Source organism: Acomys russatus, chromosome 27 (genome assembly GCF_903995435.1).
Source record: "Acomys russatus chromosome 27, mAcoRus1.1, whole genome shotgun sequence".
NCBI classification, from domain to species: domain Eukaryota; kingdom Metazoa; phylum Chordata; class Mammalia; order Rodentia; family Muridae; genus Acomys; species Acomys russatus.
This window is the reverse complement of record NC_067163.1, coordinates 28,020,121-28,032,420: the sequence shown is the minus strand read 5'-3', so window position 1 is coordinate 28,032,420 and position 12,300 is coordinate 28,020,121. Positions and strand designations below refer to the sequence as shown.

Below are 12,300 nucleotides of genomic sequence, written 5' to 3'. Positions count from 1 at the left end.
AGTTTTAATATATTGCTTGTCTCTAAGTAGAGACAAATGTAAGCTGTCAACTCTATTCACACACAAAATTCTCCAACCATACACCATTGTCTCATTCTCATATTTGACCCTTGAATATTAACTTATTTTCAAGTAATTGATGTCTTGGAACTAGAGAAAGCATAATAAAATGGATCAACCCCAATATTTTGAAAGAAAGAAAATGTAGCATTTGTAATTGTTAAGCTGTATATATGCTATATACCAAAAATTTCCATCAATAAACTCAGGCATCAAACTTCCTGTATGTTAATAAAGGTAAATAATGCTATGGATATCTTAAAACAAAAATCCTTTACTGATTCTATATATATATATATGCCCTAATAAAAGTAATTTAATCTTAGTTCAATGAAAAACTATTCTGAAAGAGTATGAGATAAATTTCTTGATGTCATATTATTTGGAATGTATTGATTACCACAAAATAAACCCTGATGTAAATAAACCACTAGATCAGATAGATAAATACACCAACTTCCCATAACTTACAAACTGTCTCAGTGTCATTGTAGACCATTCATAGCAACAAAAGCAACATAACTCAGGTAAAAGGGTATGTGTGTGTGTGTGTGTGTGTGTGTGTGTGTGTGTGTGTGTGTGTGTGTGTATAAATATATATATATATATATATATATATATATATATATAAATATATATATATATATATATATATATATATATATTATGATTTGTATGCGAGAGAGAGATACTATGTACATGCTTTTGCAAATGTAAGGGGCCCAAAGAGGCTAAAAGATAGTTTCAAATGCATTGCAGCTCTTTCTTGCAGGCATTTGTGGGAAGTCTGGCTTGCTAAGTAGGTGCTGATTTTAAACTTAGGTTTTCTACAGAAAAAGCACGTAGCACCACTGAGGCAATTCAGCATCCACAGAAGATTATTTTCTTAGCAAAAAATTGGAGAGATAAAAATTGGTAAATGAAAATAATACACAAGAAGTGAAAACCTCTAAAATTTAAGTTTATAAAAGTGTGTAATGAAACAATATGTACTTGAATTTCAATATTATATCAGTGGGCTTTTACTCTTTATGCATCATAATGGGACTGTAGTTACCTTTCACTAATCATGCAGAAAATAGTACAGGTGAAATCATTGCAGGCAAAATCAATACAGGTGAACCTACCTCAAAGTAATGTAAGAAGACTGGGGAGTACAAATGCAACAACACTGCGTTGGTAATGTCTGTATGGGTATCTTGGGATATCCTGAGTGCTGTAGCAGATGCCTGAGTTAGTCATTTCACGAGAGAAAATCTTAGGCTTGACTTCGGTTTTTGGAGACTTTCTGCGGCAGTCGGTTGGCGCACTGTAGTACATTATTGTGCAGGTCAAGATCATTGCTTACCTCATGGAAGAGGAATGTTATGGGTTCTCAATATTCCTTCCAAGGTCATATCTATGTTCCTGTCAACAGGCTACGCTATATACGGTTCTATGACTTTACAATAACAGCAAGATCTGGGAAACCAAACCTTTAGTACCTGGGCTCATGGGAAAAACTTAGCCACATGTCAGCATTTAGAGTAATTCTAAATGAACTAGCATTAATAAGAAAAAAATGCATTAATAAACAATGTATTCCATAGTGTAAATATACCACAGTGTCTTTATCCATTCTTCTACTGAGGGACACTTAGGCTGTTTCCAGGTTCTGGCTATTATGAATAAGGCCCCTATGAACATGGTTGAGCATATGTTCCTGTTGTGTGCTGGAGCTTCTCCTGTGTGTATTGCAAGGAGTGGAACAGCTGGGTCTTGAGGAAGCTCTATTCCCAGTTATCTATTCAGCTATTAGTCCTGTTCAAACTATGGCACCAGCCAAGGACAATACGTGCAGTGAACTTTGAACCCCTACCTAGATCTAGCCAATGGATAGGACATTCTTCACAGTTGAGTGGAGAGTGGGGCCTGACTTTCACACGAACTCTGGTGCCCCATATTTGACCAGGTCCCCTTAATAGGGAGGCTTGGTGGCACTCAGAGGAAGGATAGCAGGCTACCAAGAAGAGACTTGATACCCTATGAGCATATATAGGGGAGGAGGTCCCCCTCAGTCACAGTCATAGAGGAGGGGAGTAGGGAGAAAGCAGGAGAGAGGGAGGAATAGGAGGATACAAGGGATGGGATAACTATTGAGACATAAAATGAATGAATTAATACACACACACATACACAAATAAACAATGTATGATAACATTTCTAATAGAACCTAATTTTTTTAGTTTATGTAAAAATGCTAAAGAAGAAAACTGACATATAAAATTAGTCAGGGTTTAGAATGAATTTTAAAATATAGAGAAATGAAAGTTGTATGGAAATGAATATCAGAGCTGTGCTTTGCCTTTGTCTAGTTCTAGAAATACAGCTAAGCTTCCCCAGCTCGTGCCTCCAAATTTACAATAAGCAGACTTACCTCAGAGGACTCTTGTGGCCATTTCATAATTTATGACATCACCCAGTACAGGAAATAAGCATTGTCACTTACATAATACTTAATTTGTTCTGAGAATTGTTAGCATGAATTGACTTATTTAATTTTCATAACAACCCTGTGGCATATTTTTAATTTCATGTTTTATAGAAACAAAGGCACAGGTATTAATGTAACATATTTGAGGGGCAAAGATTCTCACTGATTCATTTTTATTCAGGATCTGTGGTCTTTAGCAGCTGAAGGAGGAATAGAAATAAGGCACAGCAAACACTTAACATAGTGTTAGGCATAAGTCACAGTGCCTTTTAGTTTGAGGATACACACGAAAGAGCTACATTTTTATACTGTATATATTAACTTCAGTGTCTTCCACAATTGTTGTTCAGCATTCTGTGGTCTTTCCTGACTGGAACTGATGGACCTCGAGGTCCAAGGTCCCATGGTCCCATTTCTTGCTCAGGGGACGCCCTGGCCCAGTCACTGGGACAGATTCCTGGTCTTACTGGGGGGAAGTGTTGCAGTTTAGCTCTTTTAGAATGAGATTGCAATGAAGACTTGTGAGCTTCACAAGCCCATGATGATACCAAAATTGTTACAGCCCTTTGTCGGCCTGCTGTGTTAAGCAGGGCAGAGGAAGTAGGCAGGTCTGGTGAGATGCGTGCCCAGGGCCTAGGTGGGTGCCTCACTGGCAGCCAGCACCAAGTTAACAGTGGTGATGGAGCGAGCTCCAGCAGCTGCCAAGGCAATTCACCACTAGCTAACTGCTAGGCATCCAGCAGTGGTTCTTCCCCAGAACAAATGGAGTCTGAGGCAGTCATGGTAGAGGAGTGATATGAGCACAGCAGAGAGCATGCCAGCATGCCTTTATTTGGGAGGGGGGAGAGGTTTGTGGGTGAATGTGTCTTATTTGCTCTGGCTAGAGGTGCCAGGGATCTATATTCAGTAGCACAGGGTCATATCACAAGAAGGAAAACAGAATACTTAATTATCCTATGGGTGGGGGAAGAACTTCCAGGTTCCATTAAAGGTCATTTGCTAAAGGCTAGGATCTCCTTAGGGTGGGGTACTTCCAAAGATCCCCAATTCATTGCTGAACAATTTTCTTATCAGGGAAGGGTGGGGCCTGTAATCTTCCCTAAGGGTTATGTGAAGCTTCTTACAAGATCTAGGCTTCCCAGATCAGGGGAAGAGAGAGACACCTTCTGAGAAAGGGAGTCTGTTGTACTAGACTAAGCTCAGTTGACTATCCAGAAACACCAGAGTTCAATCTCTCCAGCACCACCCCACATCCCTCCCCAAGTTTTAGTTTTTAAAGGAGGTGTCACCATAGCCTTTGGCTCTAAGCTGGGGGCTGTTTGGTATTGAACCAAAACCACACTAGCAGAAGCTTTAGCAATATGGCTTATCTGCTATTTTGAAATTGGGTGAGGCAGGAAGTAAACATCAAAATAAAACACATCATTATCAGAGAGTTGATAAGAGGTAGGCATCAGGAGCATAAGGGATAACTGAACCAATTTAACTGCCTAGTGGGCATACATATCAAAGGCAAGCTTGTAAAAAAAAAAAAATTGAAGGTATTAACAAGGATCCCAAATAACATGATACATCTACATAGACAAAATATTTTCCTCAATACTATGCAAGTCTTCACATATATGGCATTTTTTAGGTTTAGCTCTCTTGTTTTGGAACAGGGCCCCACAGGAGAGTTTAACTGTCACTGAAGGAATCTCAGGCAGTTAGCTGTGAATGTCCTCACCAGAGGTCCCTAGTTAGGTGTGTCTGGCCAGTGGCTTCTGTCATGGCAGATCCAAGGAGGATGACAGGTCCAGGGAGGAATCTTCTGTCTCCATCCAGTGTGCAACAGTTTCTTCATTCTTGTAATAGAATGGAGGTAATGCACTGGTTAATCCAGTAACCATCTGATTGGCAGTGCATTGTACAGGCCTGGGTGAAAGGGGAAGGCGTAGGATCCAATAAAGACTATCTGTTTGATTAAGAAAAAGGAGAATATCCTGGAGTTATCACAGGAGTTTTGTGGGTGCTTCAGAAAGCAAGGGGTGGGTGTTAGAGGGACCTCAATCCTGGTTTGGCATCTATCTTGAATTTGAAGACAAAGTATAATATACTCTGTATCAATTTGTGTCTGAATTTCTTTATAGTAATGAAGGAACTGTTATTTTGAGCACTTACGTTGTAGCAATCAACGCCCTCAAGATTTCCCAGAGTTCAACCTGGGTTATGATCCTAGAGGTCACAGTGGTTTCAAATGGTGGTGGTGGTGGTATGGTGGGGATCTTCAAGTGGTCAAGACAGTGAATTTTGAAGATAGCAAATAACTTCCAGACATATCCTGGCTTGTGATGAATGGAATTCTGTACAGTGAAATGTGGAGATGACTCCACAGGCTGTTCAGAACGATCCTATTATCCTATTCTCTCTAAGAAGGGAGGAGAAATTAGCAATTAACCTTTAAAGCATTATGTTGAAAATTTCAGCAAATATTATCACACCATACTCTTTCCACAGTCTTCTGAGAAAGCCATTAGTATTTCAAACTCTATAGGAGGAGAAGCGTGTACGCTTCAAAGAAATTAAGTAATTTCCTTAAAATTACATGTTCTGCTAATTATAAAGCAAGTTTTAAACCTATATCTGCACGTAATTAAAGTTCATGCACTTGGCTTTATATTGAATATTGGCTGGTTTTGCACTTACTTAGTCACTCGAGACAATGAAGCTCAAACTATTTTAAAGCAAAAAAAAAAAAAAAAAAAAAAAGAATCATTTTATTATTCTTTATATTTCACATCACACCACTTTCCCTTTAATTTTATATTTTCTATTCTTTCCATCATTTCCCTAGTTTCCTCCTCCTTATTATTCTCCTTTTTCTTCCGTTGCTGCTGTAGCTTCAACCAAGAAGTATAGTATATGTGAGGCAGGCGCTCTACCTGTGAGCTACTCTCTCACTGACATGATATTTTCTCAAAGAGTAAATCTTCTCCAGCTGTTACATACACAAGTAGAAAACATATTATGTTGAAAAGAATTGGTGCGCCCAAGAATGGCTTACTATCATGCCTTTATGTCTTTTGTATTTGTATATCTATGAACTTTTCATAACATATATAATTAATACATGTAGCAAACTGGAGCTCTATGGTTTTTGAATCATATAAAATGTAAGCCACTATATTTTTTTTCATAATAGGAAACATACAAAGAAATATTGTTCTAGTCTAAGGTCTTAATGTACTTTTAAATAGTTCAAGAAAGTCAATGCAGATGAATTGTTTTAGAACAATGTGTCCTGGATTCCTCTGGCCTTGGCATGGAGAAAATGTACAGAATTAACTTAGATTTATTAGATACCTAGAATTTACTGGGTCATCCCCCATTCAGTGAGTCATGGGCATGCATCTAAAAAAAAAAAAAGAAAGAAAGAAAACTCTGTATTTTACTCCTTTCATTTAAGCAGCATTTTAATGCAGGTGGAAGATAAAAATAGGGGTGAAATTTACATGCATATGACAATACAACTTGCAAAATCTTAAGAAGCCAATTTAATTTTGTGCTGAGAAAAATAGACATTTTTTTTTTCTGGAGTAGGTGGTATATGACCTGCAAGTTTAAGGAGTTGTTATATAGTAACAGAAAACTTGCTCTTTAATTTAAAAGGCTTTCTGTTTTCTCTAGAGCAGGTGTGAATCAACAGCAGACATAGGAGTACAGTAGACAGTGCTATACAGATCATATTTTTATAAGATTTTACATGGTAGTCTTAAATATAAGGAATTCTGAGAAGGAGTGCCTGTGAGTCAAGGTGATGCTACTGAAAGCCACCGACCTGTTAAAGAATGAGATGTTAAGAGGAATAGAGGTGGAGTTGAGAAGAAAGTTTATGTAAGGATGTGAGAAGGTCAATAGTACATGCATGAGTAGATAGATTCCACATAGATAGAATTTTTCTACACCACTCTAAGTAATTATAAATATATTATACCTCATTGGTACAACACAAATTAAACTCTAATTAGGAAGCAGATTATTGTTTACTGGTGATTGCAGGTTATGTTGAACAACATAACTCACCTATCTGCTCCTAGGCTGTGTTCTGTTTCATCTAGTTCAGCATATTTTGGGTTTGGTGAAAATGACAGCACCAAAACAAAAAATTGCATTTTAAATCAGTAAGACTGTGTCTTTCCTTATGTGTTACAGTTTCCCAAACATGTGTTAACACTCTCATATCCAACTGATAGAAAAAGCCCAAGCCTTGCATTTAACCCAGTGGAGGTTCTACTAAAACTCTCTGCATCCTTAGACACATATGCAATGATTGTATAAAAGGGAATTTATACCTTTCAAAAGTACTGCTCAAATAGTGATATGTATGAAATACTTAATGCACCAGGCAAATTAATAAAGACTAGATTATAAAATTTATTGTCCCAAAATATTTTAATGTACCTTTTTGATGACTTGATTCATTTTAATGCTAATTTTCTATCACTTGCCACAAACTATTACTACTTATCCATGAAATAATAATCAGAATAAACTATTTAGAAATACTTAAATTGAGAGCTTTCCACTGAAGCATATAAATAGGATGATTTTTATATTCTATGTGCTGGTACTAACAGCAGTGCCCATGAGTCAAGTGCACTAAGAAAACACCATCTACAGTGAAGGCTATGCCCAAGGTCGGCTTCATTCATTCTCTTAAGTGAATTATTTTTTCAAAAAAGATAATGAGATAGCTACTAACATTGAAAAGCAACACCGAATAACTCTAGCAGAGAGGACATAAAAAGACATATCCATTAAGTTTAAAAAAGAGATTATATAACATACTGAATTACTTCCAATTTTCTTGTAGAACATTTAGTTTTCAGCAACTACAGTTTTGTAGATCCAGCGTTTTGAAATATAGATGCAAATAATTACATATAAATGTGTTTGGAAGTCAAATTGAGCAATTCCACAAATTCTATTGGAATTAAAATTTAATGTATGGGTTTTTTGTCTTATGGTCTTGCACATTTTTCCTTTTCATAAGTATATATTCACTGTACTTGGTGATGGATTTCATAAAAAGCAGTATCTTTCAAGTACACCATGGTGTTTGAAAATATAGCCCCTTTCACCCTTCCCCTTCTTCATCCCTGCTTATTATCCACACCGAATTGTACCCTTCTCATCAACTGTTTTTATCTTCATTTCACATCATAAATATATCAAATGGCTTTGTTATTTAGGTATATTTTGGGAACCACAAGTGATAAAGACAATGTATTATTTGCACTTCCAGTTCTGACATGTTTTGCTTTATATGACATCTATGTTGTATGCTTTCCTAGGTAATGTCATAATTTTGTTCAGCTTTATTTATGGCAGAGGAAAGCCTTTGTACATACCTACTTTTCTTAATCTACATATCTGTGCATGGAAGCCAACGTTGGTTCAGTATCTTGGCTACTGTAAATAGTGCCACATTAAGAATACATGATCAAGTACCTCTGCATAGTGTTACTTCAAGTGTTCCATGGCTATGTCCATAGAAACAGCCTAGCTGGAAATTATTGTAACTCTGTTTTTTCTAAATCGAAGAACCTACGTATCCAATTTCATAGTGGTGTGACCAGTTTACATTCTGACTAGGAGCATGTAACTTTTACTTTTTCCTACATTCTCCCAAGAATTTATTATTTGTTTTCTTAATGATCCAGTTCTTTTAAAAATATTTTATTAATTTATTCATATTACATATAAATTGTTATCCCATCCCTTGTATCATCCCATTCCTCCTCCCTCCCACTTTCTCCTTATTCCATTCCCCTATGACTATGACTGAGGGGGACTTCCTCTCCCTGTATATGCTCATAGGGTGTCAAGTCTCTTCTTGGTAGCCTGCTATCCTTCCTTTCAGTGCCACCAGGTCTCCCCATTTGGGAACATGGTCAAATATGGGGCACCAGAGTTCGTGTGAAAGTCAGACTCCACTCTCCACTCATCTGTGGAGAATGCACTGTCCATTGGTTAGATCTGGGTAGGGGTTTGAAGTTTACTGCACGTATTGTCCTTGGCTGGTGCCATAGTTTGAGCAGAACCCCTGGCCCAAATCTGCCTGTCATAATGTTCTTCTTGTAGGTTTCTAGGACCCACTGGATCCTTCTACTTTGCCATTCTCTCACGCTTCTCTCATCTAGAGTCCCAATAATATGTCCTCCCCCCGTCCCAGTTTCCTGGTAAGTGAATACTTTCATGGGACATGCCCCTTGGGCTAGTGTGCAGATATAAGTGAGTATATACCATTTGACTCTTTCTGCTTCTGGGTTAACTCACTCATTATGATCATTTCTAGTTCAATCAATTATCCACAAATTTCAGGAATTCCTTGTTTTTAATAGTTGAATAGTATTCCATAGTGTAAACGTACCACAGTTTCTTTATCCATTCTTCTACTGAGGGACACTTAGACTGTTTCCATGTTCTGGCTATTATGAATAAGGCTGCTATGAACACGGTTGAGCAAATGTTCCTGTTGTGTGCTGGAGCATCCAAAAATATATAAAGAACTCAAGAAATTAAACACCACCAAACCAAATAAAGAATTCTCAACAGAGGAATATCAAATGGCTGAGAAACACTTAAAGAAATGCTCAACCTCCAGAGTCATTAGGGAAATGCAAATCAAAATAACTCTGAGATTCCATCTTACACCCATCAAAATGGCTAAGATAAAAAATTCAAATGACACCACATTCTGGCAAGGATGTGGAGAGAGAGGAACACTTCTTCATTGCTGGTGGAATGCAAACTAGTACAGCCACTTGGAAATCTATCTGGCGCTATCTCAGAAAACTGGGAATAGGTCTTCTTCAAGACATAGCTATTCCACTCCTTGGAATGCTGCCAGTTCTTATTGAAAATCAGTGGTTAGAATTTGTATTTCCATGATGAATAAGAATTGTGAACAATTTTCATACATTTATTGGCCATCTTTGCTCATCATTTTTGAGAACTAAATGTTCCTTTCATTAACACTTACAATGATTCAATTAAGTTTTTTATATATTTGTTATTAATATGTTTACAATCTTTATATATTCTAGATATTAATCTTCTGGCAGGAATATAGGTAGAAAAGATATTTCCTTCTCATACTCTGTCTTTTTCCTTGGTTCAATCTTTTCTTTTGCTGAGCTAAATTCTTTTGTTTGTTTTACGTTTTTTGTACCCGTCTTCATTCTCCTGTTTAATATGTAAATGATTATATCATTAGGCTTAAATGAAACAACATATAAAATACCTTCTATTGTGCTCTGCACAGAGTGAACTCTCATTAAAAAAATGTAAGAGATATTAAGAAGATATGGATGAAAAAGAAGCAATGTTTCAACTCTAAGAAATACAATGTTCCTGTACAAAACCAGAGATAAAGTAAGTGTTAATATTAAACGTATCTTCAGTGCTTGGTGCAAGATAGCCAGATCACTGACTTAGCAATTATTCATGTAGTGAAGACTTTCTACCAGCCTCTTTTACACTGGAGACACAATGCCTTCTAAAGTACACACTGTCACTATTAAAGAAATATGTAGGAAAGGGCAGAGTGGAGGATTTCTGTTGAAAAAGACATAAGAGCTGCCTCAATGAATCATCAAGCAGAACACTCTCACATATGTTCCCACACTCAAGACTACTGGAAATACGTGTGTGTGTGTGTGTGTGTGTGTGTGTGTGTGTGTGTGTGTGTATCTGTCTGTCTACTAAATATACAAGAGCAGAACAAATTGCTACCTTCCCTTGAGGACCTATACTTTGGTGTTTGCCAGCTCACAATTCCCCAAATGGCATAATGTATTTGAAATGTATTTCTCATGAAGAAAGTGATAATTACAAGTAATCTGAAACCACCCTAATTTTAAATGCAATATTACACTTCACCCACATTTTATAGAAAATTTAAACTATTGAAGATGGCAGGTTAAGTGTTTATTTGACCTTTCTATATATTTTTTGGTTCTTGTCATTAAATGTAAGTGAAGATATTCTATAATGTATGAATTTAAAATAAGATTAGTATTTGTCTCAAGTGTAGCACTGGAGTAGCTAGGATTAGCTCCACCGTGGTCAAATGTTTGCACTATGTATTTTCTATACTTTTCAGATAATGGTACAAGTAATATCTTGCTAACTAGAGTGACATGTCATTAAGTAAAATGTGTTTTGACCTTGTTTTTGTAATTAGAACTTCATACACAGAGGGAGGCTTGCTGAAAGGACATAGGAATAAATATATTTAAAGTACTGTTAACAAGCTAACACAGTATATGGATATATACTGTAAGTCTCAAGTCAGAGACCAAAAGAAGGTGGGGTTGGTTAAATAGTGACATCCAGTATGTAGAGAGATTAACACTCAAAAGTTTGTATATGAATTTTATCAATCATCAAAAGACAATGTGGTTCTAAACTGGCAGCAGAAGAAGTAGGTAAAAGAGACTCTTACAACTAAGGTAAAAATATATCGCATTCTAACAGAAATTCCAGCATATCCTTACCCATGTGAGTAGGGGTGCCCGGTGTACTATCTCTTTATGTTTTATTATATTTTTTGTAGTGTATGATGACTTCTAAAGACACTTCTGGCATCTCACAACACAAGCAGAAGAGTTCCACAATACATATAGAAAACCTTAAGTTTCAGAGCAAAGGTGAAGTGGTCAGGTCTCCTCTCCCTTTCAGAGTGATAAATGCTGACTTTATTGTGTATATTTTAGATAATCTATGATATTACTTTATAGCATTTCCCCTTCTGTTTTGGTTAGAATGCTCTAAGATATTACTCTAGTTTAATTTTCCTTTTATTTTGGTTAAACTGAGGAAGAGACATTTTAGTATCAGTTGATGAATATTTGTCAGATACTTACTTGCTCTTTAGATGAAGCAGCTTTTCTCAATATGGTCTTTTGGAGGACCTAGAGCTTAGAGAGACAATGAAAAGATACCCTGAATCCCCTTCCCACTTCAGATGTATGGGAATTTCAATGAACAGTGGGCTAATCCAAACACGGTGCCGACTAGAATACAGACACAAGGCTACTCTTTCTCAGTTTTATTCAATCTCCTTTTTCATCATATTGTTCACTCAACTGAGTTTGAAAAAGCTTTTTCTTTCTTTTCCCACTGTTTTGTTTATTGGAATGTGTATAGACTATAGTTTACAGTAGGACTGAACCTTGCAGTTTGGTGGTAGGAAATCTCATGAAATCCTGCACACAGATACTCAGTACAGAACTTAGTCTATGGTTCCTACTATTGTCTGTATCATGTTTCTGTAACCATGTCTATATTTTAACACCTACACCTATATCAATGTCTGTCTTATGTCCATCTATCATCTATCAATCAATCAATCTATCTATCTGTCTATCATATGTCTATCTACTATCTATCTATCTATCTATCTATCTATCTATCTATATCTCTATATCATGTATATGTATCTATCTATCTATCTATCTATCTATCAGTCATCTATCTATCTATCATGTATATCTATCTATCTACCATCTATCTATCTATCATCTGTCTTCATAGATACTAAGTATAATCTGGAGCTTCAGAAAAATCTAAGGCTGCGTATCTCCCACAGCAAGTAGATGTAACTGGGTTAGATAGTGTCCTAAACTTTGGGAGCTGAATGAATATTATCGATACCATAATGTTTATAAGAATTTATGAATCATTGTATTAGCTTCTGGCAGATGCTCATTACATTTCTTTTT

General features: G+C 36.4%; 1 protein-coding gene across 1 annotated transcript in view; it reads left to right on the top strand.

Moving 5' to 3' along the window:
- The window catches only part of Sgcz (sarcoglycan zeta), a 916,614-nt gene that overhangs the window by 241,643 nt on the left and 662,671 nt on the right, over positions 1–12,300 (top strand). The gene's annotated exons all lie outside the window — the stretch shown is intronic.